Here is a 27,447-nt window from a genome sequence, read left to right on the forward strand (position 1 = left end):
TAAATGATGGTCTCTTTCTTTACCCTTCGATAGCTCAGTTGGTAGAGCGGAGGACTGTAGGCTGATGTTCAATCTGCAATTAGCAGGTATCCTTAGGTCGCTGGTTCAACTCAGGCTCGAAGGACATTTTTATAATGTTGTCCGGTTTGGGTCAACAGGTATTTCCTGATCGCAAAACCCTTGCTTCTTGTCAATATTCCTCATGACAAATCCATTCATTCTTTGTAAAACAAGCTCAACCCTTGCTTCTCATCAATATTCCTCATAACAAATCCATCCATCCTTTGTAAAACAAGCTCAACCCTTGCTTCTCATCGATATTCCTTATTAAGAATCCATTCATTCTTTGTCAAAAAAGCTTTGGTTTATCGGCAGCTCCGTCCTCAATATACACGCTTAAATGATGGTCTCTTTCTTTACCCTTCGATAGCTCAGTTGGTAGAGCGGAGGACTGTAGGCTGATGTTCAATCTGCAATTAGCAGGTATCCTTAGGTCACTGGTTCAACTCCGGCTCGAAGGACATTTTTATAATGTTGTCCGGTTTGGGTCAACAGGTATTTCCTGATCGCAAACCCTTGCTTCTTGTCAATATTCCTCATGACAAATCCATTCATTCTTTGTAAAACAAGCTTAACCCTTGCTTCTCATCAATATTCCTCATAACAAATCCATCCATTCTTTGTAAAACAAGCTCAACCCTTGCTTCTCATCAATATTCCTCATTAAGAATCCATTCATTCTTTGTCAAAAAAGCTTTGGTTTATCGGCAGCTCCGTCCTCAATATACACGCTAAAATGCAGGTCTCTTTCTTTACCCTTCGATAGCTCAGTTGGTAGAGCGGAGGACTGTAGGCTGATGTTCAATGTGCAATTAGCAGGTATCCTTAGGTCGCTGGTTCAACTCCGGCTCGAAGGATATTTTTATAATGTTGTCCGGTTTGGGTCAACAGGTATTTCCTGATCGCAAACCCTTGCTTCTTGTCAATATTCCTCATGACAAATCCATCCATTCTTTGTAAAACAAGCTCAACCCTTGCTTCTCATCAATATTCCTCATAACAAATCCATCCATCCTTTGTAAAACAAGCTCAACCCTTGCTTCTCATCAAAATTCCTCATTAAGAATCCATTCATTCTTTGTCAAAAAAGCTTTGGTTTATCGGCAGCTCCGTCCTCAATATACACGCTAAAATGCAGGTCTCTTTCTTTACCCTTCGATAGCTCAGTTGGTAGAGCGGAGGACTGTAGGCTGATGTTCAATCTGCAATTAGCAGGTATCCTTAGGTCGCTGGTTCAACTCAGGCTCGAAGGACATTTTTATAATGTTGTCCGGTTTGGGTCAACAGGTATTTCCTGATCGCAAAACCCTTGCTTCTTGTCAATATTCCTCATGACAAATCCATTCATTCTTTGTAAAACAAGCTCAACCCTTGCTTCTCATCAATATTCCTCATAACAAATCCATCCATTCTTTGTAAAACAAGCTCAACCCTTGCTTCTCATCAATATTCCTCATTAAGAATCCATTCATTCTTTGTCAAAAAAGCTTTGGTTTATCGGCAGCTCCGTCCTCAATATACACGCTAAAATGCAGGTCTCTTTCTTTACCCTTCGATAGCTCAGTTGGTAGAGCGGAGGACTGTAGGCTGATGTTCAATGTGCAATTAGCAGGTATCCTTAGGTCGCTGGTTCAACTCCGGCTCGAAGGACATTTTTATAATGTTGTCCGGTTTGGGTCAACAGGTATTTCCTGATCGCAAACCCTTGCTTCTTGTCAATATTCCTCATGACAAATCCATCCATTCTTTGTAAAACAAGCTCAACCCTTGCTTCTCATCAATATTCCTCATAACAAATCCATCCATCCTTTGTAAAACAAGCTCAACCCTTGCTTCTCATCAATATTCCTCATTAATAATCCATTCATTCTTTGTCAAAAAAGCTTTGGTTTATCGGCAGCTCCGTCCTCATTATACACGCTAAAATGCAGGTCTCTTTCTTTACCCTTCGATAGATCAATTGGTAGAGCGGAGGACTGTAGGCTGATGTTCAATGTGCAATTAGCAGGTATCCTTAGGTCGCTGGTTTAACTCTGGCTCGAAGGACATTTTTATAATGTTGTCCGGTTTGGGTCAACAGGTATTTCCTGATCGCAAACCCTTGCTTCTTGTCAATATTCCTCATAACAAATCCATTCATTCTTTGTAAAACAAGCTCAACCCTTGCTTCTCATCAATATTCCTCATTAAGAATCCATTCATTCTTTGTCAAAAAAGCTTTGGTTTATCGGCAGCTCCGTCCTCAATATACACGTTAAAATGCAGGTCTCTTTCTTTACCCTTCGATAGCTCAGTTGGTAGAGCGGAGGACTGTAGGCTGATGTTTAATCTGCAATTAGCAGGTATCCTTAGGTCGCTGGTTCAACTCCGGCTCGAAGGACATTTTTATAATGTTGTCCGGTTTGGGTCAACAGGTATTTCCTGATCGCAAACCCTTGCTTCTTGTCAATATTCCTCATGACAAATCCATCCATTCTTTGTAAAACAAGCTCAATCCTTGCTTCTCATCAATATTCCCCATTAAGAATCCATTCATTCTTTGTCAAACAAGCCTTGGTTTATTGTCAGCTCCATTCTCAATATACACGCTAAAATGCAGGTTTCTTTCTTTACCCTTCGATAGCTCAGTTGGTAGAGCGGAGGACTGTAGGCTGATGTTCAATGTGCAATTAGCAGGTATCCTTAGGTCGCTGGTTCAACTCCGGCTCGAAGGACATTTTTAGAATGTTGTCCGGTTTGGGTCAACAGGTATTTCCTGATCGCAAACCCTTGCTTCTTGTCAATATTCCTCATGACAAATCCATCCATTCTTTGTAAAACAAGCTCAACCCTTGCTTCTCATCAATATTCCTCATAACAAATCCATCCATCCTTTGTAAAACAAGCTCAACCCTTGCTTCTCATCAATATTCCTCATTAAGAATCCATTCATTCTTTGTCAAAAAAGCTTTGGTTTATCGGCAGCTCCGTCCTCAATATACACGCTTAAATGATGGTCTCTTTCTTTACCCTTCGATAGCTCAGTTGGTAGAGCGGAGGACTGTAGGCTGATGTTCAATCTGCAATTAGCAGGTATCCTTAGGTCGCTGGTTCAACTCAGGCTCGAAGGACATTTTTATAATGTTGTCCGGTTTGGGTCAACAGGTATTTCCTGATCGCAAACCCTTGCTTCTTGTCAATATTCCTCATGACAAATCCATCCATTCTTTGTAAAACAAGCTCAATCCTTGCTTCTCATCAATATTCCCCATTAAGAATCCATTCATTCTTTGTCAAACAAGCCTTGGTTTATTGTCAGCTCCATCCTCAATATACACGCTAAAATGCAAGTTTCTTTCTTTACCCTTCGATAGCTCAGTTGGTAGAGCGGAGGACTGTAGGCTGATGTTCAATCTGCAATTAGCAGGTATCCTTAGGTCGCTGGTTCAACTCAGGCTCGAAGGACATTTTTATAATGTTGTCCGGTTTGGGTCAACAGGTATTTCCTGATCGCAAAACCCTTGCTTCTTGTCAATATTCCTCATGACAAATCCATTCATTCTTTGTAAAACAAGCTCAACCCTTGCTTCTCATCAATATTCCTCATAACAAATCCATCCATCCTTTGTAAAACAAGCTCAACCCTTGCTTCTCATCGATATTCCTCATTAAGAATCCATTCATTCTTTGTCAAAAAAGCTTTGGTTTATCGGCAGCTCCGTCCTCAATATACACGCTAAAATGCAGGTCTCTTTCTTTACCCTTCGATAGCTCAGTTGGTAGAGCGGAGGACTGTAGGCTGATGTTCAATCTGCAATTAGCAGGTATCCTTAGGTCACTGGTTCAACTCCGGCTCGAAGGACATTTTTATAATGTTGTCCGGTTTGGGTCAACAGGTATTTCCTGATCGCAAACCCTTGCTTCTTGTCAATATTCCTCATGACAAATCCATTCATTCTTTGTAAAACAAGCTCAACCCTTGCTTCTCATCAATATTCCTCATAACAAATCCATCCATTCTTTGTAAAACAAGCTCAACCCTTGCTTCTCATCAATATTCCTCATTAAGAATCCATTCATTCTTTGTCCAAAAAGCTTTGGTTTATCGGCAGCTCCGTCCTCAATATACACGCTAAAATGCAGGTCTCTTTCTTTACCCTTCGATAGCTCAGTTGGTAGAGCGGAGGACTGTAGGCTGATGTTCAATGTGCAATTAGCAGGTATCCTTAGGTCGCTGGTTCAACTCCGGCTCGAAGGACATTTTTATAATGTTGTCCGGTTTGGGTCAACAGGTATTTCCTGATCGCAAACCCTTGCTTCTTGTCAATATTCCTCATGACAAATCCATCCATTCTTTGTAAAACAAGCTCAACCCTTGCTTCTCATCAATATTCCTCATAACAAATCCATCCATCCTTTGTAAAACAAGCTCAACCCTTGCTTCTCATCGATATTCCTCATAACAAATCCATTCATCCTTTGTAAAACAAGCTCAACCCTTGCTTCTCATCGATATTCCTCATTAAGAATCCATTCATTCTTTGTCAAAAAAGCTTTGGTTTATCGGCAGCTCCGTCCTCAATATACACGCTAAAATGCAGGTCTCTTTCTTTACCCTTCGATAGCTCAGTTGGTAGAGCGGAGGACTGTAGGCTGATGTTCAATCTGCAATTAGCAGGTATCCTTAGGTCACTGGTTCAACTCCGGCTCGAAGGACATTTTTATAATGTTGTCCGGTTTGGGTCAACAGGTATTTCCTGATCGCAAACCCTTGCTTCTTGTCAATATTCCTCATGACAAATCCATTCATTCTTTGTAAAACAAGCTCAACCCTTGCTTCTCATCAATATTCCTCATAACAAATCCATCCATTCTTTGTAAAACAAGCTCAACCCTTGCTTCTCATCAATATTCCTCATTAAGAATCCATTCATTCTTTGTCAAAAAAGCTTTGGTTTATCGGCAGCTCCGTCCTCAATATACACGCTAAAATGCAGGTCTCTTTCCTTACCCTTCGATAGCTCAGTTGGTAGAGCGGAGGACTGTAGGCTGATGTTCAATGTGCAATTAGCAGGTATCCTTAGGTCGCTGGTTCAACTCCGGCTCGAAGGACATTTTTATAATGTTGTCCGGTTTGGGTCAACAGGTATTTCCTGATCGCAAACCCTTGCTTCTTGTCAATATTCCTCATGACAAATCCATCCATTCTTTGTAAAACAAGCTCAACCCTTGCTTCTCATCAATATTCCTCATAACAAATCCATCCATCCTTTGTAAAACAAGCTCAACCCTTGCTTCTCATCAATATTCCTCATTAAGAATCCATTCATTCTTTGTCAAAAAAGCTTTGGTTTATCGGCAGCTCCGTCCTCAATATACACGCTAAAATGCAGGTCTCTTTCTTTACCCTTCGATAGCTCAATTGGTAGAGCGGAGGACTGTTGGCTGATGTTCAATGTGCAATTAGCAGGTATCCTTAGGTCGCTGGTTTAACTCTGGCTCGAAGGACATTTTTATAATGTTGTCCGGTTTGGGTCAACAGGTATTTCCTGATCGCAAACCCTTGCTTCTTGTCAATATTCCTCATAACAAATCCATTCATTCTTTGTAAAACAAGCTCAACCCTTGCTTCTCATCAATATTCCTCATTAAGAATCAATTCATTCTTTGTCAAAAAAGCTTTGGTTTATCGGCAGCTCCGTCCTCAATATACACGTTAAAATGCAGGTCTCTTTCTTTACCCTTCGATAGCTCAGTTGGTAGAGCGGAGGACTGTAGGCTGATGTTTAATCTGCAATTAGCAGGTATCCTTAGGTCGCTGGTTCAACTCAGGCTCGAAGGACATTTTTATAATGTTGTCCGGTTTGGGTCAACAGGTATTTCCTGATCGCAAACCCTTGCTTCTTGTCAATATTCCTCATGACAAATCCATCCATTCTTTGTAAAACAAGCTCAATCCTTGCTTCTCATCAATATTCCCCATTAAGAATCCATTCATTCTTTGTCAAACAAGCCTTGGTTTATTGTCAGCTCCATCCTCAATATACACGCTAAAATGCAGGTTTCTTTCTTTACCCTTCGATAGCTCAGTTGGTAGAGCGGAGGACTGTAGGCTGATGTTCAATGTGCAATTAGCAGGTATCCTTAGGTCGCTGGTTCAACTCCGGCTCGAAGGACATTTTTAGAATGTTGTCCGGTTTGGGTCAACAGGTATTTCCTGATCGCAAACCCTTGCTTCTTGTCAATATTCCTCATGACAAATCCATCCATTCTTTGTAAAACAAGCTCAACCCTTGCTTCTCATCAATATTCCTCATAACAAATCCATCCATCCTTTGTAAAACAAGCTCAACCCTTGCTTCTCATCAATATTCCTCATTAAGAATCCATTCATTCTTTGTCAAAAAAGCTTTGGTTTATCGGCAGCTCCGTCCTCAATATACACGCTAAAATGATGGTCTCTTTCTCTACCCTTCGATAGCTCAGTTGGTAGAGCGGAGGACTGTAGGCTGATGTTCAATCTGCAATTAGCAGGTATCCTTGGGTCGCTGGTTCAACTCAGGCTCGAAGGACATTTTTATAATGTTGTCCGGTTTGGGTCAACAGGTATTTCCTGATCGCAAACCCTTGCTTCTTGTCAATATTCCTCATGACAAATCCATTCATTCTTTGTAAAACAAGCTCAACCCTTGCTTCTCATCAATATTCCTCATAACAAATCCATCCATCCTTTGTAAAACAAGCTCAACCCTTGCTTCTCATCAATATTCCTCATTAAGAATCCATTCATTCTTTGTCAAAAAAGCTTTGGTTTATCGGCAGCTCCGTCCTCAATATACACGCTAAAATGCAGGTCTCTTTCTTTACCCTTCGATAGCTCAATTGGTAGAGCGGAGGACTGTAGGCTGATGTTCAATGTGCAATTAGCAGGTATCCTTAGGTCGCTGGTTTAACTCCGGCTCGAAGGACATTTTTATAATGTTGTCCGGTTTGGGTCAACAGGTATTTCCTGATCGCAAACCCTTGCTTCTTGTCAATATTCCTCATGACAAATCCATCCATTCTTTGTAAAACAAGCTCAACCCTTGCTTCTCATCAATATTCCTCATAACAAATCCTTCCATCCTTTGTAAAACAAGCTCAATCCTTGCTTCTCATCAATATTCCCCATTAAGAATCCATTCATTCTTTGTCAAACAAGCCTTGGTTTATTGTCAGCTCCATCCTCAATATACACGCTAAAATGCAGGTTTCTTTCTTTACCCTTCGATAGCTCAGTTGGTAGAGCGGAGGACTGTAGGCTGATGTTCAATGTGCAATTAGCAGGTATCCTTAGGTCGCTGGTTCAACTCCGGCTCGAAGGACATTTTTAGAATGTTGTCCGGTTTGGGTCAACAGGTATTTCCTGATCGCAAACCCTTGCTTCTTGTCAATATTCCTCATGACAAATCCATCCATTCTTTGTAAAACAAGCTCAACCCTTGCTTCTCATCAATATTCCTCATAATAAATCCATCCATCCTTTGTAAAACAAGCTCAACCCTTGCTTCTCATCAATATTCCTTATTAAGAATCCATTCATTCTTTGTCAAAAAAGCTTTGGTTTATCGGCAGCTCCGTCCTCAATATACACGCTAAAATGCAGGTTTCTTTCTTTACCCTTCGATAGCTCAGTTGGTAGAGCGGAGGACTGTAGGCTGATGTTCAATGTGCAATTAGCAGGTATCCTTAGGTCGCTGGTTCAACTCCGGCTCGAAGGACATTTTTAGAATGTTGTCCGGTTTGGGTCAACAGGTATTTCCTGATCGCAAACCCTTGCTTCTTGTCAATATTCCTCATGACAAATCCATCCATTCTTTGTAAAACAAGCTCAACCCTTGCTTCTCATCAATATTCCTCATAACAAATCCATCCATCCTTTGTAAAACAAGCTCAACCCTTGCTTCTCATCAATATTCCTCATTAAGAATCCATTCATTCTTTGTCAAAAAAGCTTTGGTTTATCGGCAGCTCCGTCCTCAATATACACGCTAAAATGATGGTCTCTTTCTTTACCCTTCGATAGCTCAGTTGGTAGAGCGGAGGACTGTAGGCTGATGTTCAATCTGCAATTAGCAGGTATCCTTAGGTCGCTGGTTCAACTCAGGCTCGAAGGACATTTTTATAATGTTGTCCGGTTTGGGTCAACAGGTATTTCCTGATCGCAAACCCTTGCTTCTTGTCAATATTCCTCATGACAAATCCATTCATTCTTTGTAAAACAAGCTCAACCCTTGCTTCTCATCAATATTCCTCATAACAAATCCATCCATCCTTTGTAAAACAAGCTCAACCCTTGCTTCTCATCAATATTCCTCATTAAGAATCCATTCATTCTTTGTCAAAAAAGCTTTGGTTTATCGGCAGCTCCATCCTCAATATACACGCTAAAATGCAGGTCTCTTTCTTTACCCTTCGATAGCTCAATTGGTAGAGCGGAGGACTGTAGGCTGATGTTCAATGTGCAATTAGCAGGTATCCTTAGGTCGCTGGTTCAACTCCGGCTCGAAGGACATTTTTATAATGTTGTCCGGTTTGGGTCAACAGGTATTTCCTGATCGCAAACCCTTGCTTCTTGTCAATATTCCTCATGACAAATCCATCCATTCTTTGTAAAACAAGCTCAACCCTTGCTTCTCATCAATATTCCTCATAACAAATCCATCCATCCTTTGTAAAACAAGCTCAACCCTTGCTTCTCATCAATATTCCTCATTAAGAATCCATTCATTCTTTGTCAAAAAAGCTTTGGTTTATCGGCAGCTCCGTCCTCAATATACACGCTAAAATGCAGGTCTCTTTCTTTACCCTTCGATAGCTCAATTGGTAGAGCGGAGGACTGTAGGCTGATGTTCAATGTGCAATTAGCAGGTATCCTTAGGTCGCTGGTTTAACTCCGGCTCGAAGGACATTTTTAGAATGTTGTCCGGTTTGGGTCAACAGGTATTTCCTGATCGCAAACCCTTGCTTCTTGTCAATATTCCTCATAACAAATCCATTCATTCTTTGTAAAACAAGCTCAACCCTTGCTTCTCATCAATATTCCTCATTAAGAATCCATTCATTCTTTGTCAAAAAAGCTTTGGTTTATCGGCAGCTCCGTCCTCAATATACACGTTAAAATGCAGGTCTCTTTCTTTACACTTCGATAGCTCAGTTGGTAGAGCGGAGGACTGTAGGCTGATGTTTAATCTGCAATTAGCAGGTATCCTTAGGTTGCTGGTTCAACTCAGGCTCGAAGGACATTTTTATAATGTTGTCCGGTTTGGGTCAACAGGTATTTCCTGATCGCAAACCCTTGCTTCTTGTCAATATTCCTCATGACAAATCCATCCATTCTTTGTAAAACAAGCTCAATCCTTGCTTCTCATCAATATTCCCCATTAAGAATCCATTCATTCTTTGTCAAACAAGCCTTGGTTTATTGTCAGCTCCATCCTCAATATACACGCTAAAATGCAGGTTTTTTTCTTTACCCTTCGATAGCTCAGTTGGTAGAGCGGAGGACTGTAGGCTGATGTTCAATGTGCAATTAGCAGGTATCCTTAGGTCGCTGGTTCAACTCCGGCTCGAAGGACATATTTCAGAATGTTGTCCGGTTTGGGTCAACAGGTATTTCCTGATCGCAAACCCTTGCTTCTTGTCAATATTCCTCATGACAAATCCATCCATTCTTTGTAAAACAAGCTCAACCCTTGCTTCTCATCAATATTCCTCATAACAAATCCATCCATCCTTTGTAAAACAAGCTCAACCCTTGCTTCTCATCAATATTCCTCATTAAGAATCCATTCATTCTTTGTCAAAAAAGCTTTGGTTTATCGGCAGCTCCGTCCTCAATATACACGCTAAAATGCAGGTCTCTTTCTTTACCCTTCGATAGCTCAGTTGGTAGAGTGGAGGACTGTAGGCTGATGTTCAATCTGCAATTAGCAGGTATCCTTAGGTCGCTGGTTCAACTCCGGCTCGAAGGACATTTTTAGAATGTTGTCCGGTTTGGGTCAACAGGTATTTCCTGATCGCAAACCCTTGCTTCTTGTCAATATTCCTCATGACAAATCCATTCATTCTTTGTAAAACAAGCTCAACCCTTGCTTCTCATCAATATTCCTCATAACAAATCCATCCATTCTTTGTAAAACAAGCTCAACCCTTGCTTCTCATCAATATTCCTCATTAAGAATCCATTCATTCTTTGTCAAAAAAGCTTTGGTTTATCGGCAGCTCCGTCCTCAATATACACGCTAAAATGCAGGTCTCTTTCTTTACCCTTCGATAGCTCAGTTGGTAGAGCGGAGGACTGTAGGCTGATGTTTAATCTGCAATTAGCAGGTATCCTTAGGTCGCTGGTTCAACTCCGGCTCGAAGGACATTTTTATAATGTTGTCCGGTTTGGGTCAACAGGTATTTCCTGATCGCAAACCCTTGCTTCTTGTCAATATTCCTCATGACAAATCCATCCATTCTTTGTAAAACAAGCTCAACCCTTGCTTCTCATCAATATTCCTCATAACAAATCCATCCATCCTTTGTAAAACAAGCTCAACCCTTGCTTCTCATCAATATTCCTCATTAAGAATCCATTCATTCTTTGTCAAAAAAGCTTTGGTTTATTGGCAGCTCCGTCCTCAATATACACGCTAAAATGCAGGTCTCTTTCTTTACCCTTCGATAGCTCAGTTGGTAGAGCGGAGGACTGTAGGCTGATGTTCAATGTGCAATTAGCAGGTATCCTTAGGTCGCTGGTTCAACTCCGGGTCGAAGGACATTTTTATAATGTTGTCCGGTTTGGGTCAACAGGTATTTCCTGATCGCAAACCCTTGCTTCTTGTCAATATTCCTCATGACAAATCCATTCATTCTTTGTAAAACAAGCTCAACCCTTGCTTCTCATCAATATTCCTCATAACAAATCCATCCATCCTTTGTAAAACAAGCTCAACCCTTGCTTCTCATCAATATTCCTCATTAAGAATCCATTCATTCTTTGTCAAAAAAGCTTTGGTTTATCGGCAGCTCCGTCCTCAATATACACGCTAAAATGCAGGCCTCTTTCTTTACCCTTCAATAGCTCAGTTGGTAGAGCGGAGGACTGTAGGCTGATGTTCAATCTGCAATTAGCAGGTATCCTTAGGTCGCTGGTTCAACCCCGGCTCGAAGGACATTTTTATAATGTTGTCCGGTTTGGGTCAACAGGTATTTCCTGATTGCAAACCCTTGCTTCTTGTCAATATTCCTCATGACAAATCCATCCATTCTTTGTAAAACAAGCTCAACCCTTGCTTCTCATCAATATTCCTCATTAAGAATCCATTCATTCTTTGTCAAAATAGCTTTGGTTTATCGGCAGCTCCGTCCTCAATATACACGCTAAAATGCAGGTCTCTTTCTTTACCCTTCGATAGCTCAGTTGGTAGAGCGGAGGACTGTAGGCTGATGTTCAATGTGCAATTAGCAGGTATCCTTAGGTCGCTGGTTCAACTCCGGCTCGAAGGACATTTTTATAATGTTGTCCTGTTTGGGTCAACAGGTATTTCCTGATCGCAAACCCTTGCTTCTTGCAAATATTCCTCATGACAAATCCATCCATTCTTTGTAAAACAAGCTCAACCCTTGCTTCTCATCAATATTCCTCATAACAAATCCATCCATCCTTTGTAAAACAAGCTCAACCCTTGCTTCTCATCAATATTCCTCATTAAGAATCCATTCATTCTTTGTCAAAAAAGCTTTGGTTTATCGGCAGCTCCGTCCTCAATATACACGCTAAAATGCAGGTCTCTTTCTTTACCCTTCGATAGCTCAGTTGGTAGAGCGGAGGACTGTAGGCTGATGTTCAATGTGCAATTAGCAGGTATCCTTAGGTCGCTGGTTCAACTCCGGCTCGAAGGACATTTTTATAATGTTGTCCGGTTTGGGTCAACAGGTATTTCCTGATCGCAAACCCTTGCTTCTTGTCAATATTCCTCATGACAAATCCATCCATCCTTTGTAAAACAAGCTCAACCCTTGCTTCTCATCAATATTCATCATTAAGAATCCATTCATTCTTTGTCAAAAAAGCTTTGGTTTATCGGCAGCTCCGTCCTCAATATACACGCTAAAATGCAGGCCTCTTTCTTTACCCTTCAATAGCTCAGTTGGTAGAGCGGAGGACTGTAGGCTGATGTTCAATCTGCAATTAGCAGGTATCCTTAGGTCGCTGGTTCAACCCCGGCTCGAAGGACATTTTTATAATGTTGTCCGGTTTGGGTCAACAGGTATTTCCTGATTGCAAACCCTTGCTTCTTGTCAATATTCCTCATGACAAATCCATCCATTCTTTGTAAAACAAGCTCAACCCTTGCTTCTCATCAATATTCCTCATTAAGAATCCATTCATTCTTTGTCAAAATAGCTTTGGTTTATCGGCAGCTCCGTCCTCAATATACACGCTAAAATGCAGGTCTCTTTCTTTACCCTTCGATAGCTCAGTTGGTAGAGCGGAGGACTGTAGGCTGATGTTCAATGTGCAATTAGCAGGTATCCTTAGGTCGCTGGTTCAACTCCGGCTCGAAGGACATTTTTATAATGTTGTCCTGTTTGGGTCAACAGGTATTTCCTGATCGCAAACCCTTGCTTCTTGCAAATATTCCTCATGACAAATCCATCCATTCTTTGTAAAACAAGCTCAACCCTTGCTTCTCATCAATATTCATCATTAAGAATCCATTCATTCTTTGTCAAAAAAGCTTTGGTTTATCGGCAGCTCCGTCCTCAATATACACGCTAAAATGCAGGCCTCTTTCTTTACCCTTCAATAGCTCAGTTGGTAGAGCGGAGGACTGTAGGCTGATGTTCAATCTGCAATTAGCAGGTATCCTTAGGTCGCTGGTTCAACCCCGGCTCGAAGGACATTTTTATAATGTTGTCCGGTTTGGGTCAACAGGTATTTCCTGATTGCAAACCCTTGCTTCTTGTCAATATTCCTCATGACAAATCCATCCATTCTTTGTAAAACAAGCTCAACCCTTGCTTCTCATCAATATTCCTCATTAAGAATCCATTCATTCTTTGTCAAAATAGCTTTGGTTTATCGGCAGCTCCGTCCTCAATATACACGCTAAAATGCAGGTCTCTTTCTTTACCCTTCGATAGCTCAGTTGGTAGAGCGGAGGACTGTAGGCTGATGTTCAATGTGCAATTAGCAGGTATCCTTAGGTCGCTGGTTCAACTCCGGCTCGAAGGACATTTTTATAATGTTGTCCTGTTTGGGTCAACAGGTATTTCCTGATCGCAAACCCTTGCTTCTTGCAAATATTCCTCATGACAAATCCATCCATTCTTTGTAAAACAAGCTCAACCCTTGCTTCTCATCAATATTCCTCATAACAAATCCATCCATCCTTTGTAAAACAAGCTCAACCCTTGCTTCTCATCAATATTCCTCGATAAGAATCCATTCATTCTTTGTCAAAAAAGCTTTGGTTTATCGGCAGCTCCGTCCTCAATATACACGCTAAAATGCAGGTCTCTTTCTTTACCCTTCGATAGCTCAGTTGGTAGAGCGGAGGACTGTAGGCTGATGTTCAATGTGCAATTAGCAGGTATCCTTAGGTCGCTGGTTCAACTCCGGCTCGAAGGACATTTTTATAATGTTGTCCGGTTTGGGTCAACAGGTATTTCCTGATTGCAAACCCTTGCTTCTTGTCAATATTCCTCATGACAAATCCATCTATTCTTTGTAAAACAAGCTCAACCCTTGCTTCTCATCAATATTCCTCATTAAGAATCCATTCATTCTTTGTCAAAAAAGCTTTGGTTTATTGGCAGCTCCATCCTCAATTATCACGCTAAAATGCAGATTTCTTTCTTTACCCTTCGATAGCTCAGTTGGTAGAGCGGAGGACTGTAGGCTGATGTTCAATGTGCAATTAGCAGGTATCCTTAGGTCGCTGGTTCAACTCCGGCTCGAAGGACATTTTTATAATGTTGTCCGGTTTGGGTCAACAGGTATTTCCTGATCGCAAACCCTTGCTTCTTGTCAATATTCCTCATGACAAATCCATCCATTCTTTGTAAAACAAGCTCAACCCTTGCTTCTCATCAATATTCCTCATAACAAATCCATCCATCCTTTGTAAAACAAGCTCAACCCTTGCTTCTCATCAATATTCCTCATTAAGAATCCATTCATTCTTTGTCAAAAAAGCTTTGGTTTATTGGCAGCTCCGTCCTCAATATACACGCTAAAATGCAGGTCTCTTTCTTTACCCTTCGATAGCTCAGTTGGTAGAGCGGAGGACTGTAGGCTGATGTTCAATGTGCAATTAGCAGGTATCCTTAGGTCGCTGGTTCAACTCCGGGTCGAAGGACATTTTTATAATGTTGTCCGGTTTGGGTCAACAGGTATTTCCTGATCGCAAACCCTTGCTTCTTGTCAATATTCCTCATGACAAATCCATTCATTCTTTGTAAAACAAGCTCAACCCTTGCTTCTCATCAATATTCCTCATAACAAATCCATCCATCCTTTGTAAAACAAGCTCAACCCTTGCTTCTCATCAATATTCCTCATTAAGAATCCATTCATTCTTTGTCAAAAAAGCTTTGGTTTATCGGCAGCTCCGTCCTCAATATACACGCTAAAATGCAGGTCTCTTTCTTTACCCTTCGATAGCTCAGTTGGTAGAGCGGAGGACTGTAGGCTGATGTTCAATGTGCAATTAGCAGGTATCCTTAGGTCGCTGGTTCAACTCCGGGTCGAAGGACATTTTTATAATGTTGTCCGGTTTGGGTCAACAGGTATTTCCTGATCGCAAACAATTGCTTCTTGTCAATATTCCTCATGACAAATCCATCCAATCTTTGTAAAACAAGCTCAAACCTTGCTTCTCATCAATATTCCTCATTAAGAATCCATTCATTCTTTGTCAAAAAAGCTTTGGTTTATCGGCAGCTCCGTCCTCAATATACACGCTAAAATGCAGGTCTCTTTCTTTACCCTTCGATAGCTCAGTTGGTAGAGCGGAGGACTGTAGGCTGATGTTCAATCTGCAATTAGCAGGTATACTTAGGTCGCTGGTTCAACAAATCCATCCATCCTTTGTAAAACAAGCTCAACCCTTGCTTCTCATTAAGAATCCATTCATTCTTTGTCAAAAAAGCTTTGGTTTATCGGCAGCTCCGTCCTCAATATACACGCTAAAATGCAGGTCTCTTTCTTTACCCTTCGATAGCTCAGTTGGTAGAGCGGAGGACTGTAGGCTGATGTTAGATGTGCAATTAGCAGGTATCCTTAGGTCGCTGGTTCAACTCCGGCTCGAAGGACATTTTTATAATGTTGTCCGGTTGGGGTCAACAGGTATTTCCTGATCGCAAACCCTTGCTTCTTGCAAATATTCCTCATGACAAATCCATCCATTCTTTGTAAAACAAGCTCAACCCTTGCTTCTCATCAATATTCCTAATAACAAATCCATCCATCCTTTGTAAAACAAGCTCAACCCTTGCTTCTCATCAATATTCATCATTAAGAATCCATTCATTCTTTGTCAAAAAAGCTTTGGTTTATCGGCAGCTCCGTCCTCAATATACACGCTAAAATGCAGGTCTCTTTCTTTACCCTTCGATAGCTCAGTTGGTAGAGCGGAGGACTGTAGGCTGATGTTCAATGTGCAATTAGCAGGTATCCTTAGGTCGCTGGTTCAACTCCGGCTCGAAGGACATTTTTATAATGTTGTCCGGTTTGGGTCAACAGGTATTTCCTGATCGCAAACCCTTGCTTCTTGTCAATATTCCTCATGACAAATCCATCCATTCTTTGTAAAACAAGCTCAACCCTTGCTTCTCATCAATATTCCTCATAACAAATCCATCCATCCTTTGTAAAACAAGCTCAACCCTTGCTTCTCATCAATATTCCTCATTAAGAATCCATTCATTCTTTGTCAAAAAAGCTTTGGTTTATTGGCAGCTCCGTCCTCAATATACACGCTAAAATGCAGGTCTCTTTCTTTACCCTTCGATAGCTCAGTTGGTAGAGCGGAGGACTGTAGGCTGATGTTCAATGTGCAATTAGCAGGTATCCTTAGGTCGCTGGTTCAACTCCGGGTCGAAGGACATTTTTATAATGTTGTCCGGTTTGGGTCAACAGGTATTTCCTGATCGCAAACCCTTGCTTCTTGTCAATATTCCTCATGACAAATCCATTCATTCTTTGTAAAACAAGCTCAACCCTTGCTTCTCATCAATATTCCTCATAACAAATCCATCCATCCTTTGTAAAACAAGCTCAACCCTTGCTTCTCATCAATATTCCTCATTAAGAATCCATTCATTCTTTGTCAAAAAAGCTTTGGTTTATCGGCAGCTCCGTCCTCAATATACACGCTAAAATGCAGGTCTCTTTCTTTACCCTTCGATAGCTCAGTTGGTAGAGCGGAGGACTGTAGGCTGATGTTCAATGTGCAATTAGCAGGTATCCTTAGGTCGCTGGTTCAACTCCGGCTCGAAGGACATTTTTATAATGTTGTCCGGTTTGGGTCAACAGGTATTTCCTGATCGCAAACCCTTGCTTCTTGTCAATATTCCTCATGACAAATCCATCCATCCTTTGTAAAACAAGCTCAACCCTTGCTTCTCATCAATATTCATCATTAAGAATCCATTCATTCTTTGTCAAAAAAGCTTTGGTTTATCGGCAGCTCCGTCCTCAATATACACGCTAAAATGCAGGCCTCTTTCTTTACCCTTCAATAGCTCAGTTGGTAGAGCGGAGGACTGTAGGCTGATGTTCAATCTGCAATTAGCAGGTATCCTTAGGTCGCTGGTTCAACCCCGGCTCGAAGGACATTTTTATAATGTTGTCCGGTTTGGGTCAACAGGTATTTCCTGATTGCAAACCCTTGCTTCTTGTCAATATTCCTCATGACAAATCCATCCATTCTTTGTAAAACAAGCTCAACCCTTGCTTCTCATCAATATTCCTCATTAAGAATCCATTCATTCTTTGTCAAAATAGCTTTGGTTTATCGGCAGCTCCGTCCTCAATATACACGCTAAAATGCAGGTCTCTTTCTTTACCCTTCGATAGCTCAGTTGGTAGAGCGGAGGACTGTAGGCTGATGTTCAATGTGCAATTAGCAGGTATCCTTAGGTCGCTGGTTCAACTCCGGCTCGAAGGACATTTTTATAATGTTGTCCTGTTTGGGTCAACAGGTATTTCCTGATCGCAAACCCTTGCTTCTTGCAAATATTCCTCATGACAAATCCATCCATTCTTTGTAAAACAAGCTCAACCCTTGCTTCTCATCAATATTCCTAATAACAAATCCATCCATCCTTTGTAAAACAAGCTCAACCCTTGCTTCTCATCAATATTCCTCATTAAGAATCCATTCATTCTTTGTCAAAAAAGCTTTGGTTTATCGGCAGCTCCGTCCTCAATATACACGCTAAAATGCAGGTCTCTTTCTTTACCCTTCGATAGCTCAGTTGGTAGAGCGGAGGACTGTAGGCTGATGTTCAATGTGCAATTAGCAGGTATCCTTAGGTCGCTGGTTCAACTCCGGCTCGAAGGACATTTTTATAATGTTGTCCGGTTTGGGTCAACAGGTATTTCCTGATTGCAAACCCTTGCTTCTTGTCAATATTCCTCATGACAAATCCATCTATTCTTTGTAAAACAAGCTCAACCCTTGCTTCTCATCAATATTCCTCATTAAGAATCCATTCATTCTTTGTCAAAAAAGCTTTGGTTTATTGGCAGCTCCATCCTCAATATTCACGCTAAAATGCAGATTTCTTTCTTTACCCTTCGATAGCTCAGTTGGTAGAGCGGAGGACTGTAGGCTGATGTTCAATCTGCAATTAGCAGGTATCCTTAGGTCGCTGGTTCAACTCCGGCTCGAAGGACATTTTTATAATGTTGTCCGGTTTGGGTCAACAGGTATTTCCTGATCGCAAACCCTTGCTTCTTGTCAATATTCCTCATGACAAATCCATCCATCCTTTGTAAAACAAGCTCAACCCTTGCTTCTCATCAATATTCCTCATAACAAATCCATCCATCCTTTGTAAAACAAGCTCAACCCTTGCTTCTCATCAATATTCATCATTAAGAATCCATTCATTCTTTGTCAAAAAAGCTTTGGTTTATCGGCAGCTCCGTCCTCAATATACACGCTAAAATGCAGGTCTCTTTCTTTACCCTTCAATAGCTCAGTTGGTAGAGCGGAGGACTGTAGGCTGATGTTCAATCTGCAATTAGCAGGTATCCTTAGGTCGCTGGTTCAACCCCGGCTCGAAGGACATTTTTATAATGTTGTCCGGTTTGGGTCAACAGGTATTTCCTGATTGCAAACCCTTGCTTCTTGTCAATATTCCTCATGACAAATCCATCCATTCTTTGTAAAACAAGCTCAACCCTTGCTTCTCATCAATATTCCTCATTAAGAATCCATTCATTCTTTGTCAAAATAGCTTTGGTTTATCGGCAGCTCCGTCCTCAATATACACGCTAAAATGCAGGTCTCTTTCTTTACCCTTCGATAGCTCAGTTGGTAGAGCGGAGGACTGTAGGCTGATGTTCAATCTGCAATTAGCAGGTATCCTTAGGTCGCTGGTTCAACTCCGGCTCGAAGGACATTTTTATAATGTTGTCCGGTTTGGGTCAACAGGTATTTCCTGATCGCAAACCCTTGCTTCTTGTCAATATTCCTCATGACAAATCCATCCATTCTTTGTAAAACAAGCTCAACCCTTGCTTCTCATCAATATTCCTCATAACAAATCCATCCATCCTTTGTAAAACAAGCTCAACCCTTGCTTCTCATCAATATTCCTCATTAAGAATCCATTCATTCTTTGTCAAAAAAGCTTTGGTTTATTGGCAGCTCCGTCCTCAATATACACGCTAAAATGCAGGTCTCTTTCTTTACCCTTCGATAGCTCAGTTGGTAGAGCGGAGGACTGTAGGCTGATGTTCAATGTGCAATTAGCAGGTATCCTTAGGTCGCTGGTTCAACTCCGGCTCGAAGGACATTTTTATAATGTTGTCCGGTTTGGGTCAACAGGGATTTCCTGATCGCAAACAATTGCTTCTTGTCAATATTCCTCATGACAAATCCATCCAATCTTTGTAAAACAAGCTCAAACCTTGCTTCTCATCAATATTCCTCATTAAGAATCCATTCATTCTTTGTCAAAAAAGCTTTGGTTTATCGGCAGCTCCGTCCTCAATATACACGCTAAAATGCAGGTCTCTTTCTTTACCCTTCGATAGCTCAGTTGGTAGAGCGGAGGACTGTAGGCTGATGTTCAATCTGCAATTAGCAGGTATACTTAGGTCGCTGGTTCAACAAATCCATCCATCCTTTGTAAAACAAGCTCAACCCTTGCTTCTCATCAATATTCATCATTAAGAATCCATTCATTCTTTGTCAAAAAAGCTTTGGTTTACCGGCAGCTCCGTCCTCAATATACACGCTAAAATGCAGGTCTCTTTCTTTACCCTTCGATAGCTCAGTTGGTAGAGCGGAGGACTGTAGGCTGATGTTCAATGTGCAATTAGCAGGTATCCTTAGGTCGCTGGTTCAACTCCGGCTCGAAGGACATTTTTATAATGTTGTCCGGTTTGGGTCAACAGGTATTTCCTGATTGCAAACCCTTGCTTCTTGTCAATATTCCTCATGACTAATCCATCCATTCTTTGTAAAACAAGCTCAACCCTTGCTTCTTATCAATATTCCTCATTAAGAATCCATTCATTCTTTGTCAAAAAAGCTTTGGTTTATCGGCAGCTCCGTCCTCAATATACACGCTAAAATGCAGGTCTCTTTCTTTACCCTTCGATAGCTCAGTTGGTAGAGCGGAGGACTGTAGGCTGATGTTCAATGTGCAATTAGCAGGTATCCTTAGGTCGCTGGTTCAACTCCGGCTCGAAGGACATTTTTATAATGTTGTCCGGTTTGGGTCAACAGGTATTTCCTGATCGCAAACCCTTGCTTCTTGTCAATATTCCTCATGACAAATCCATCCATTCTTTGTAAAACAAGCTCAACCCTTGCTTCTTATCAATATTCCTCATTAAGAATCCATTCATTCTTTGTCAAAAAAGCTTTGGTTTATCGGCAGCTCCGTCCTCAATATACACGCTAAAATGCAGGTCTCTTTCTTTACCCTTCGATAGCTCAGTTGGTAGAGCGGAGGACTGTAGGCTGATGTTCAATGTGCAATTAGCAGGTATCCTTAGGTCGCTGGTTCAACTCCGGCTCGAAGGACATTTTTATAATGTTGTCCGGTTTGGGTCAACAGGTATTTCCTGATCGCAAACCCTTGCTTCTTGTCAATATTCCTCATGACAAATCCATCCATTCTTTGTAAAACAAGCTCAACCCTTGCTTCTCATCAATATTCCTCATAACAAATCCATCCATCCTTTGTAAAACAAGCTCAACCCTTGCTTCTCATCAATATTCCTCATTAAGAATCCATTCATTCTTTGTCAAAAAAGCTTTGGTTTATTGGCAGCTCCGTCCTCAATATACACGCTAAAATGCAGGTCTCTTTCTTTACCCTTCGATAGCTCAGTTGGTAGAGCGGAGGACTGTAGGCTGATGTTCAATGTGCAATTAGCAGGTATCCTTAGGTCGCTGGTTCAACTCCGGGTCGAAGGACATTTTTATAATGTTGTCCGGTTTGGGTCAACAGGTATTTCCTGATCGCAAACCCTTGCTTCTTGTCAATATTCCTCATGACAAATCCATTCATTCTTTGTAAAACAAGCTCAACCCTTGCTTCTCATCAATATTCCTCATAACAAATCCATCCATCCTTTGTAAAACAAGCTCAACCCTTGCTTCTCATCAATATTCCTCATTAAGAATCCATTCATTCTTTGTCAAAAAAGCTTTGGTTTATCGGCAGCTCCGTCCTCAATATACACGCTAAAATGCAGGTCTCTTTCTTTACCCTTCGATAGCTCAGTTGGTAGAGCGGAGGACTGTAGGCTGATGTTCAATGTGCAATTAGCAGGTATCCTTAGGTCGCTGGTTCAACTCCGGCTCGAAGGACATTTTTATAATGTTGTCCGGTTTGGGTCAACAGGTATTTCCTGATCGCAAACCCTTGCTTCTTGTCAATATTCCTCATGACAAATCCATCCATCCTTTGTAAAACAAGCTCAACCCTTGCTTCTCATCAATATTCATCATTAAGAATCCATTCATTCTTTGTCAAAAAAGCTTTGGTTTATCGGCAGCTCCGTCCTCAATATACACGCTAAAATGCAGGGCTCTTTCTTTACCCTTCAATAGCTCAGTTGGTAGAGCGGAGGACTGTAGGCTGATGTTCAATCTGCAATTAGCAGGTATCTTTAGGTCGCTGGTTCAACCCCGGCTCGAAGGACATTTTTATAATGTTGTCCGGTTTGGGTCAACAGGTATTTCCTGATTGCAAACCCTTGCTTCTTGTCAATATTCCTCATGACAAATCCATCCATTCTTTGTAAAACAAGCTCAACCCTTGCTTCTCATCAATATTCCTCATTAAGAATCCATTCATTCTTTGTCAAAATAGCTTTGGTTTATCGGCAGCTCCGTCCTCAATATACACGCTAAAATGCAGGTCTCTTTCTTTACCCTTCGATAGCTCAGTTGGTAGAGCGGAGGACTGTAGGCTGATGTTCAATGTGCAATTAGCAGGTATCCTTAGGTCGCTGGTTCAACTCCGGCTCGAAGGACATTTTTATAATGTTGTCCTGTTTGGGTCAACAGGTATTTCCTGATCGCAAACCCTTGCTTCTTGCAAATATTCCTCATGACAAATCCATCCATTCTTTGTAAAACAAGCTCAACCCTTGCTTCTCATCAATATTCCTAATAACAAATCCATCCATCCTTTGTAAAACAAGCTCAACCCTTGCTTCTCATCAATATTCCTCATTAAAAATCCATTCATTCTTTGTCAAAAAAGCTTTGGTTTATCGGCAGCTCCGTCCTCAATATACACGCTAAAATGCAGGTCTCTTTCTTTACCCTTCGATAGCTCAGTTGGTAGAGCGGAGGACTTTAGGCTGATGTTCAATGTGCAATTAGCAGGTATCCTTAGGTCGCTGGTTCAACTCCGGCTCGAAGGACATTTTTATAATGTTGTCCGGTTTGGGTCAACAGGTATTTCCTGATCGCAAACCCTTGCTTCTTGTCAATATTCCTCATAACAAATCCATCCATCCTTTGTAAAACAAGCTCAACCCTTGCTTCTCATCAATATTCCTCATTAAGAATCCATTCATTCTTTGTCAAAAAAGCTTTGGTTTATTGGCAGCTCCGTCCTCAATATACACGCTAAAATGCAGGTCTCTTTCTTTACCCTTCGATAGCTCAGTTGGTAGAGCGGAGGACTGTAGGCTGATGTTCAATGTGCAATTAGCAGGTATCCTTAGGTCGCTAGTTCAACTCCGGCTCGAAGGACATTTTTATAATGTTGTCCGGTTTGGGTCAACAGGGATTTCCTGATCGCAAACAATTGCTTCTTGTCAATATTCCTCATAACAAATCCATCCATCCTTTGTAAAACAAGCTCAACCCTTGCTTCTCATCAATATTCCTCATTAAGAATCCATTCATTCTTTGTCAAAAAAGCTTTGGTTTATTGGCAGCTCCGTCCTCAATATACACGCTAAAATGCAGGTCTCTTTCTTTACCCTTCGATAGCTCAGTTGGTAGAGCGGAGGACTCTAGGCTGATGTTCAATCTGCAATTAGCAGGTATACTTAGGTCGCTGGTTCAACAAATCCATCCATCCTTTGTAAAACAAGCTCAACCCTTGCTTCTCATCAATATTCATCATTAAGAATCCATTCATTCTTTGTCAAAAAAGCTTTGGTTTACCGGCAGCTCCGTCCTCAATATACACGCTAAAATGCAGGTCTCTTTCTTTACCCTTCGATAGCTCAGTTGGTAGAGCGGAGGACTGTAGGCTGATGTTCAATGTGCAATTAGCAGGTATCCTTAGGTCGCTGGTTCAACTCCGGCTCGAAGGACATTTTTATAATGTTGTCCGGTTTGGGTCAACAGGTATTTCCTGATTGCAAACCCTTGCTTCTTGTCAATATTCCTCATGACTAATCCATCCATTCTTTGTAAAACAAGCTCAACCCTTGCTTCTTATCAATATTCCTCATTAAGAATCCATTCATTCTTTGTCAAAAAAGCTTTGGTTTATCGGCAGCTCCGTCCTCAATATACACGCTAAAATGCAGGTCTCTTTCTTTACCCTTCGATAGCTCAGTTGGTAGAGCGGAGGACTGTAGGCTGATGTTCAATGTGCAATTAGCAGGTATCCTTAGGTCGCTGGTTCAACTCCGGCTCGAAGGACATTTTTATAATGTTGTCCGGTTTGGGTCAACAGGTATTTCCTGATCGCAAACCCTTGCTTCTTGTCAATATTCCTCATGACATATCCATCCATTCTTTGTAAAACAAGCTCAACCCTTGCTTCTTATCAATATTCCCCATTAAGAATCCATTCATTCTTTGTCAAACAAGCCTTGGTGTATTGTCAGCTCCATCCTCAATATACACGCTAAAATGCAGACTTCTTTCTTTACCCTTCGATAGCTCAGTTGGTAGAGCGGAGGACTGTAGGCTGATGTTCAATCTGCAATTAGCAGGTATACTTAGGTCGCTGGTTCAACAAATCCATCCATCCTTTGTAAAACAAGCTCAACCCTTGCTTCTCATCAATATTCATCATTAAGAATCCATTCATTCTTTGTCAAAAAAGTTTTGGTTTATCGGCAGCTCCGTCCTCAATATACACGCTAAAATGCAGGTCTCTTTCTTTACCCTTCGATAGCTCAGTTGGTAGAGCGGAGGACTGTAGGCTGATGTTCAATGTGCAATTAGCAGGTATCCTTAGGTCGCTGGTTCAACTCCGGCTCGAAGGACATTTTTATAATGTTGTCCGGTTTGGGTCAACAGGTATTTCCTGATCGCAAACCCTTGCTTCTTGTCAATATTCCTCATGACAAATCCATTCATTCTTTGTAAAACAAGCTCAACCCTTGCTTCTCATCAATATTCCTCATAACAAATCCATCCATCCTTTGTAAAACAAGCTCAACCCTTGCTTCTCATCAATATTCCTCATTAAGAATCCATTCATTCTTTGTCAAAAAAGCTTTGGTTTATCGGCAGCTCCGTCCTCAATATACACGCTAAAATGCAGGTCTCTTTCTTTACCCTTCGATAGCTCAGTTGGTAGAGCGGAGGACTGTAGGCTGATGTTCAATGTGCAATTAGCAGGTATCCTTAGGTCGCTGGTTCAACTCCGGCTCGAAGGACATTTTTATAATGTTGTCCGGTTTGGGTCAACAGGTATTTCCTGATCGCAAACCCTTGCTTCTTGTCAATATTCCTCATGACAAATCCATCCATCCTTTGTAAAACAAGCTCAACCCTTGCTTCTCATCAATATTCATCATTAAGAATCCATTCATTCTTTGTCAAAAAAGCTTTGGTTTATCGGCAGCTCCGTCCTCAATATACACGCTAAAATGCAGGCCTCTTTCTTTACCCTTCAATAGCTCAGTTGGTAGAGCGGAGGACTGTAGGCTGATGTTCAATGTGCAATTAGCAGGTATCCTTAGGTCGCTGGTTCAACTCCGGCTCGAAGGACATTTTTATAATGTTGTCCGGTTTGGGTCAACAGGTATTTCCTGATTGCAAACCCTTGCTTCTTGTCAATATTCCTCATGACAAATCCATCCAATCTTTGTAAAACAAGCTCAACCCTTGCTTCTCATCAATATTCCTCATTAAGAATCCATTCATTCTTTGTCAAAATAGCTTTGGTTTATCGGCAGCTCCGTCCTCAATATACACGCTAAAATGCAGGTCTCTTTCTTTACCCTTCGATAGCTCAGTTGGTAGAGCGGAGGACTGTAGGCTGATGTTCAATCTGCAATTAGCAGGTATACTTAGGTCGCTGGTTCAACAAATCCATCCATCCTTTGTAAAACAAGCTCAACCCTTGCTTCTCATCAATATTCCTCATTAAGAATCCATTCATTCTTTGTCAAAAAAGCTTTGGTTTATCGGCAGCTCCGTCCTCAATATACACGCTAAAATGCAGGTCTCTTTCTTTACCCTTCGATAGCTCAGTTGGTAGAGTGGAGGACTGTAGGCTGATGTTCAATCTGCAATTAGCAGGTATCCTTAGGTCGCTGGTTCAACTCCGGCTCGAAGGACATTTTTATAATGTTGTCCGGTTTGGGTCAACAGGTATTTCCTGATCGCAAACAATTGCTTCTTGTCAATATTCCTCATGACAAATCCATCCATCCTTTGTAAAACAAGCTCAAACCCTTGCTTCTCATCAATATTCATCATTAAGAATCCATTCATTCTTTGTCAAAAAAGCTTTGGTTTATCGGCAGCTCCGTCCTCAATATACACGCTAAAATGCAGGTCTCTTTCTTTACCCTTCGATAGCTCAGTTGGTAGAGTGGAGGACTGTAGGCTGATGTTCAATCTGCAATTAGCAGGTATCCTTAGGTCGCTGGTTCAACTCCGGCTCGAAGGACATTTTTATAATGTTGTCCGTTTTGGGTCAACAGGTATTTCCTGATCGCAAACCCTTGCTTCTTGTCAATATTCCTCATGACAAATCCATTCATTCTTTGTAGAACAAGCTCAACCCTTGCTTCTCATCAATATTCCTCATAACAAATCCATCCATCCTTTGTAAAACAAGCTCAACCCTTGCTTCTCATCAATATTCCTCATTAAGAATCCATTCATTCTTTGTCAAAAAAGCTTTGGTTTATCGGCAGCTCCGTCCTCAATATACACGCTAAAATGCAGGTCTCTTTCTTTACCCTTCGATAGCTCAGTTGGTAGAGCGGAGGACTGTAGGCTGATGTTCAATCTGCAATTAGCAGGTATCCTTAGGTCGCTGGTTCAACTCCGGCTCGAAGGACATTTTTATAATGTTGTCCGGTTTGGGTCAACAGGTATTTCCTGATCGCAAACCCTTGCTTCTTGTCAATATTCCTCATGACAAATCCATTCATTATTTGTAAAACAAGCTCAACCCTTGCTTCTCATCAATATTCCTCATAACAAATCCATCCATCCTTTGTAAAACAAGCTCAACCCTTTCTTCTCATCAATATTCCTCATTAAGAATCCATTCATTCTTTGTCAAAATAGCTTTGGTTTATCGGCAGCTCCGTCCTCAATATACACGCTAAAATGCAGGTCTCTTTCTTTACCCTTCGATAGCTCAGTTGGTAGAGCGGAGGACTGTAGGCTGATGTTCAATGTGCAATTAGCAGGTATCCTTAGGTCGCTGGTTCAACTCCGGCTCGAAGGACATTTTTATAATGTTGTCCGGTTTGGGTCAACAGGTATTTCCTGATCGCAAACCCTTGCTTCTTGTCAATATTCCTCATGACAAATCCATTCATTATTTGTAAAACAAGCTCAACCCTTGCTTCTCATCAATATTCCTCATAACAAATCCATCCATCCTTTGTAAAACAAGCTCAACCCTTGCTTCTCATCAATATTCCTCATAAAGAATCCATTCATTCTTTGTCAAAAAAGCTTTGGTTTATCGGCAGCTCCGTCCTCAATATACACGCTAAAATGCAGGTCTCTTTCTTTACCCTTCGATAGCTCAGTTGGTAGAGCGGAGGACTGTAGGCTGATGTTCAATGTGCAATTAGCAGGTATCCTTAGGTCGCTGGTTCAACTCCGGCTCGAAGGACATTTTTATAATGTTGTCCGGTTTGGGTCAACAGGTATTTCCTGATTGCAAACCCTTGCTTCTTGTCAATATTCCTCATGACAAATCCATCCATTCTTTGTAAAACAAGCTCAACCCTTGCTTCTCATCAATATTCCTAATAACAAATCCATCCATCCTTTGTAAAACAAGCTCAACCCTTGCTTCTCATCAATATTCCTCATTAAGAATCCATTCATTCTTTGTCAAAATAGCTTTGGTTTATCGGCAGCTCCGTCCTCAATATACACGCTAAAATGCAGGTCTCTTTCTTTACCCTTCGATAGCTCAGTTGGTAGAGTGGAGGACTGTAGGCTGATGTTCAATCTGCAATTAGCAGGTATCCTTAGGTCGCTGGTTCAACTCCGGCTCGAAGGACATTTTTATAATGTTGTCCGTTTTGGGTCAACAGGTATTTCCTGATCGCAAACCCTTGCTTCTTGTCAATATTCCTCATGACAAATCCATTCATCCTTTGTAAAACAAGCTCAACCCTTGCTTCTCATCAATATTCCTCATTAAGAATCCATTCATTCTTTGTCAAAAAAGCTTTGGTTTATCGGCAGCTCCGTCCTCAATATACACGCTAAAATGCAG

General features: G+C 41.2%; 37 non-coding genes across 37 annotated transcripts; all 37 read left to right on the forward strand.

Annotated features, from left to right (window-relative positions):
- Nucleotides 1–816: 816 nt before the first annotated feature.
- On the forward strand, nt 817–917 carry trnay-gua (transfer RNA tyrosine (anticodon GUA)). The gene is made up of 2 exons: nt 817–853; nt 882–917. It is a non-coding gene; the product is annotated as a tRNA-Tyr (tRNA).
- Nucleotides 918–1,609: 692 nt separating this feature from the next.
- Nucleotides 1,610–1,710, forward strand: trnay-gua (transfer RNA tyrosine (anticodon GUA)). The gene is made up of 2 exons: nt 1,610–1,646; nt 1,675–1,710. It is a non-coding gene; the product is annotated as a tRNA-Tyr (tRNA).
- Nucleotides 1,711–2,339: 629 nt separating this feature from the next.
- On the forward strand, nt 2,340–2,440 carry trnay-gua (transfer RNA tyrosine (anticodon GUA)). Its single transcript has 2 exons — nt 2,340–2,376; nt 2,405–2,440. It is a non-coding gene; the product is annotated as a tRNA-Tyr (tRNA).
- A 233-nt stretch (nt 2,441–2,673) lies between these two features.
- trnay-gua (transfer RNA tyrosine (anticodon GUA)) lies at nt 2,674–2,774 on the forward strand. The gene is made up of 2 exons: nt 2,674–2,710; nt 2,739–2,774. It is a non-coding gene; the product is annotated as a tRNA-Tyr (tRNA).
- Nucleotides 2,775–4,196: 1,422 nt separating this feature from the next.
- Nucleotides 4,197–4,297, forward strand: trnay-gua (transfer RNA tyrosine (anticodon GUA)). Its single transcript has 2 exons — nt 4,197–4,233; nt 4,262–4,297. It is a non-coding gene; the product is annotated as a tRNA-Tyr (tRNA).
- Nucleotides 4,298–5,050: 753 nt separating this feature from the next.
- On the forward strand, nt 5,051–5,151 carry trnay-gua (transfer RNA tyrosine (anticodon GUA)). The gene is made up of 2 exons: nt 5,051–5,087; nt 5,116–5,151. It is a non-coding gene; the product is annotated as a tRNA-Tyr (tRNA).
- A 963-nt stretch (nt 5,152–6,114) lies between these two features.
- Nucleotides 6,115–6,215, forward strand: trnay-gua (transfer RNA tyrosine (anticodon GUA)). Its single transcript has 2 exons — nt 6,115–6,151; nt 6,180–6,215. It is a non-coding gene; the product is annotated as a tRNA-Tyr (tRNA).
- Nucleotides 6,216–7,302: 1,087 nt separating this feature from the next.
- On the forward strand, nt 7,303–7,403 carry trnay-gua (transfer RNA tyrosine (anticodon GUA)). The gene is made up of 2 exons: nt 7,303–7,339; nt 7,368–7,403. It is a non-coding gene; the product is annotated as a tRNA-Tyr (tRNA).
- Nucleotides 7,404–7,698: 295 nt separating this feature from the next.
- On the forward strand, nt 7,699–7,799 carry trnay-gua (transfer RNA tyrosine (anticodon GUA)). The gene is made up of 2 exons: nt 7,699–7,735; nt 7,764–7,799. It is a non-coding gene; the product is annotated as a tRNA-Tyr (tRNA).
- Nucleotides 7,800–9,554: 1,755 nt separating this feature from the next.
- trnay-gua (transfer RNA tyrosine (anticodon GUA)) lies at nt 9,555–9,655 on the forward strand. Its single transcript has 2 exons — nt 9,555–9,591; nt 9,620–9,655. It is a non-coding gene; the product is annotated as a tRNA-Tyr (tRNA).
- Nucleotides 9,656–10,347: 692 nt separating this feature from the next.
- On the forward strand, nt 10,348–10,448 carry trnay-gua (transfer RNA tyrosine (anticodon GUA)). The gene is made up of 2 exons: nt 10,348–10,384; nt 10,413–10,448. It is a non-coding gene; the product is annotated as a tRNA-Tyr (tRNA).
- A 1,025-nt stretch (nt 10,449–11,473) lies between these two features.
- Nucleotides 11,474–11,574, forward strand: trnay-gua (transfer RNA tyrosine (anticodon GUA)). Its single transcript has 2 exons — nt 11,474–11,510; nt 11,539–11,574. It is a non-coding gene; the product is annotated as a tRNA-Tyr (tRNA).
- Nucleotides 11,575–11,869: 295 nt separating this feature from the next.
- On the forward strand, nt 11,870–11,970 carry trnay-gua (transfer RNA tyrosine (anticodon GUA)). Its single transcript has 2 exons — nt 11,870–11,906; nt 11,935–11,970. It is a non-coding gene; the product is annotated as a tRNA-Tyr (tRNA).
- A 567-nt stretch (nt 11,971–12,537) lies between these two features.
- On the forward strand, nt 12,538–12,638 carry trnay-gua (transfer RNA tyrosine (anticodon GUA)). Its single transcript has 2 exons — nt 12,538–12,574; nt 12,603–12,638. It is a non-coding gene; the product is annotated as a tRNA-Tyr (tRNA).
- Nucleotides 12,639–13,205: 567 nt separating this feature from the next.
- Nucleotides 13,206–13,306, forward strand: trnay-gua (transfer RNA tyrosine (anticodon GUA)). Its single transcript has 2 exons — nt 13,206–13,242; nt 13,271–13,306. It is a non-coding gene; the product is annotated as a tRNA-Tyr (tRNA).
- Nucleotides 13,307–13,601: 295 nt separating this feature from the next.
- trnay-gua (transfer RNA tyrosine (anticodon GUA)) lies at nt 13,602–13,702 on the forward strand. Its single transcript has 2 exons — nt 13,602–13,638; nt 13,667–13,702. It is a non-coding gene; the product is annotated as a tRNA-Tyr (tRNA).
- Nucleotides 13,703–13,935: 233 nt separating this feature from the next.
- On the forward strand, nt 13,936–14,036 carry trnay-gua (transfer RNA tyrosine (anticodon GUA)). Its single transcript has 2 exons — nt 13,936–13,972; nt 14,001–14,036. It is a non-coding gene; the product is annotated as a tRNA-Tyr (tRNA).
- A 1,250-nt stretch (nt 14,037–15,286) lies between these two features.
- trnay-gua (transfer RNA tyrosine (anticodon GUA)) lies at nt 15,287–15,387 on the forward strand. Its single transcript has 2 exons — nt 15,287–15,323; nt 15,352–15,387. It is a non-coding gene; the product is annotated as a tRNA-Tyr (tRNA).
- A 295-nt stretch (nt 15,388–15,682) lies between these two features.
- trnay-gua (transfer RNA tyrosine (anticodon GUA)) lies at nt 15,683–15,783 on the forward strand. Its single transcript has 2 exons — nt 15,683–15,719; nt 15,748–15,783. It is a non-coding gene; the product is annotated as a tRNA-Tyr (tRNA).
- A 691-nt stretch (nt 15,784–16,474) lies between these two features.
- trnay-gua (transfer RNA tyrosine (anticodon GUA)) lies at nt 16,475–16,575 on the forward strand. The gene is made up of 2 exons: nt 16,475–16,511; nt 16,540–16,575. It is a non-coding gene; the product is annotated as a tRNA-Tyr (tRNA).
- A 567-nt stretch (nt 16,576–17,142) lies between these two features.
- Nucleotides 17,143–17,243, forward strand: trnay-gua (transfer RNA tyrosine (anticodon GUA)). Its single transcript has 2 exons — nt 17,143–17,179; nt 17,208–17,243. It is a non-coding gene; the product is annotated as a tRNA-Tyr (tRNA).
- Nucleotides 17,244–17,538: 295 nt separating this feature from the next.
- On the forward strand, nt 17,539–17,639 carry trnay-gua (transfer RNA tyrosine (anticodon GUA)). Its single transcript has 2 exons — nt 17,539–17,575; nt 17,604–17,639. It is a non-coding gene; the product is annotated as a tRNA-Tyr (tRNA).
- Nucleotides 17,640–17,872: 233 nt separating this feature from the next.
- On the forward strand, nt 17,873–17,973 carry trnay-gua (transfer RNA tyrosine (anticodon GUA)). The gene is made up of 2 exons: nt 17,873–17,909; nt 17,938–17,973. It is a non-coding gene; the product is annotated as a tRNA-Tyr (tRNA).
- A 629-nt stretch (nt 17,974–18,602) lies between these two features.
- On the forward strand, nt 18,603–18,703 carry trnay-gua (transfer RNA tyrosine (anticodon GUA)). The gene is made up of 2 exons: nt 18,603–18,639; nt 18,668–18,703. It is a non-coding gene; the product is annotated as a tRNA-Tyr (tRNA).
- A 295-nt stretch (nt 18,704–18,998) lies between these two features.
- On the forward strand, nt 18,999–19,099 carry trnay-gua (transfer RNA tyrosine (anticodon GUA)). The gene is made up of 2 exons: nt 18,999–19,035; nt 19,064–19,099. It is a non-coding gene; the product is annotated as a tRNA-Tyr (tRNA).
- A 471-nt stretch (nt 19,100–19,570) lies between these two features.
- trnay-gua (transfer RNA tyrosine (anticodon GUA)) lies at nt 19,571–19,671 on the forward strand. The gene is made up of 2 exons: nt 19,571–19,607; nt 19,636–19,671. It is a non-coding gene; the product is annotated as a tRNA-Tyr (tRNA).
- Nucleotides 19,672–19,904: 233 nt separating this feature from the next.
- trnay-gua (transfer RNA tyrosine (anticodon GUA)) lies at nt 19,905–20,005 on the forward strand. The gene is made up of 2 exons: nt 19,905–19,941; nt 19,970–20,005. It is a non-coding gene; the product is annotated as a tRNA-Tyr (tRNA).
- Nucleotides 20,006–20,238: 233 nt separating this feature from the next.
- Nucleotides 20,239–20,339, forward strand: trnay-gua (transfer RNA tyrosine (anticodon GUA)). Its single transcript has 2 exons — nt 20,239–20,275; nt 20,304–20,339. It is a non-coding gene; the product is annotated as a tRNA-Tyr (tRNA).
- Nucleotides 20,340–21,030: 691 nt separating this feature from the next.
- Nucleotides 21,031–21,131, forward strand: trnay-gua (transfer RNA tyrosine (anticodon GUA)). The gene is made up of 2 exons: nt 21,031–21,067; nt 21,096–21,131. It is a non-coding gene; the product is annotated as a tRNA-Tyr (tRNA).
- Nucleotides 21,132–21,698: 567 nt separating this feature from the next.
- On the forward strand, nt 21,699–21,799 carry trnay-gua (transfer RNA tyrosine (anticodon GUA)). Its single transcript has 2 exons — nt 21,699–21,735; nt 21,764–21,799. It is a non-coding gene; the product is annotated as a tRNA-Tyr (tRNA).
- Nucleotides 21,800–23,000: 1,201 nt separating this feature from the next.
- trnay-gua (transfer RNA tyrosine (anticodon GUA)) lies at nt 23,001–23,101 on the forward strand. The gene is made up of 2 exons: nt 23,001–23,037; nt 23,066–23,101. It is a non-coding gene; the product is annotated as a tRNA-Tyr (tRNA).
- A 233-nt stretch (nt 23,102–23,334) lies between these two features.
- trnay-gua (transfer RNA tyrosine (anticodon GUA)) lies at nt 23,335–23,435 on the forward strand. The gene is made up of 2 exons: nt 23,335–23,371; nt 23,400–23,435. It is a non-coding gene; the product is annotated as a tRNA-Tyr (tRNA).
- A 471-nt stretch (nt 23,436–23,906) lies between these two features.
- Nucleotides 23,907–24,007, forward strand: trnay-gua (transfer RNA tyrosine (anticodon GUA)). The gene is made up of 2 exons: nt 23,907–23,943; nt 23,972–24,007. It is a non-coding gene; the product is annotated as a tRNA-Tyr (tRNA).
- Nucleotides 24,008–24,302: 295 nt separating this feature from the next.
- trnay-gua (transfer RNA tyrosine (anticodon GUA)) lies at nt 24,303–24,403 on the forward strand. The gene is made up of 2 exons: nt 24,303–24,339; nt 24,368–24,403. It is a non-coding gene; the product is annotated as a tRNA-Tyr (tRNA).
- A 1,536-nt stretch (nt 24,404–25,939) lies between these two features.
- Nucleotides 25,940–26,040, forward strand: trnay-gua (transfer RNA tyrosine (anticodon GUA)). The gene is made up of 2 exons: nt 25,940–25,976; nt 26,005–26,040. It is a non-coding gene; the product is annotated as a tRNA-Tyr (tRNA).
- Nucleotides 26,041–26,335: 295 nt separating this feature from the next.
- trnay-gua (transfer RNA tyrosine (anticodon GUA)) lies at nt 26,336–26,436 on the forward strand. The gene is made up of 2 exons: nt 26,336–26,372; nt 26,401–26,436. It is a non-coding gene; the product is annotated as a tRNA-Tyr (tRNA).
- A 295-nt stretch (nt 26,437–26,731) lies between these two features.
- On the forward strand, nt 26,732–26,832 carry trnay-gua (transfer RNA tyrosine (anticodon GUA)). Its single transcript has 2 exons — nt 26,732–26,768; nt 26,797–26,832. It is a non-coding gene; the product is annotated as a tRNA-Tyr (tRNA).
- Nucleotides 26,833–27,447: the final 615 nt, after the last annotated feature.

This window comes from Gasterosteus aculeatus, chromosome 12 (genome assembly GCF_964276395.1).
Source record: "Gasterosteus aculeatus chromosome 12, fGasAcu3.hap1.1, whole genome shotgun sequence".
Taxonomy (NCBI): Eukaryota; Metazoa; Chordata; class Actinopteri; order Perciformes; family Gasterosteidae; genus Gasterosteus; species Gasterosteus aculeatus.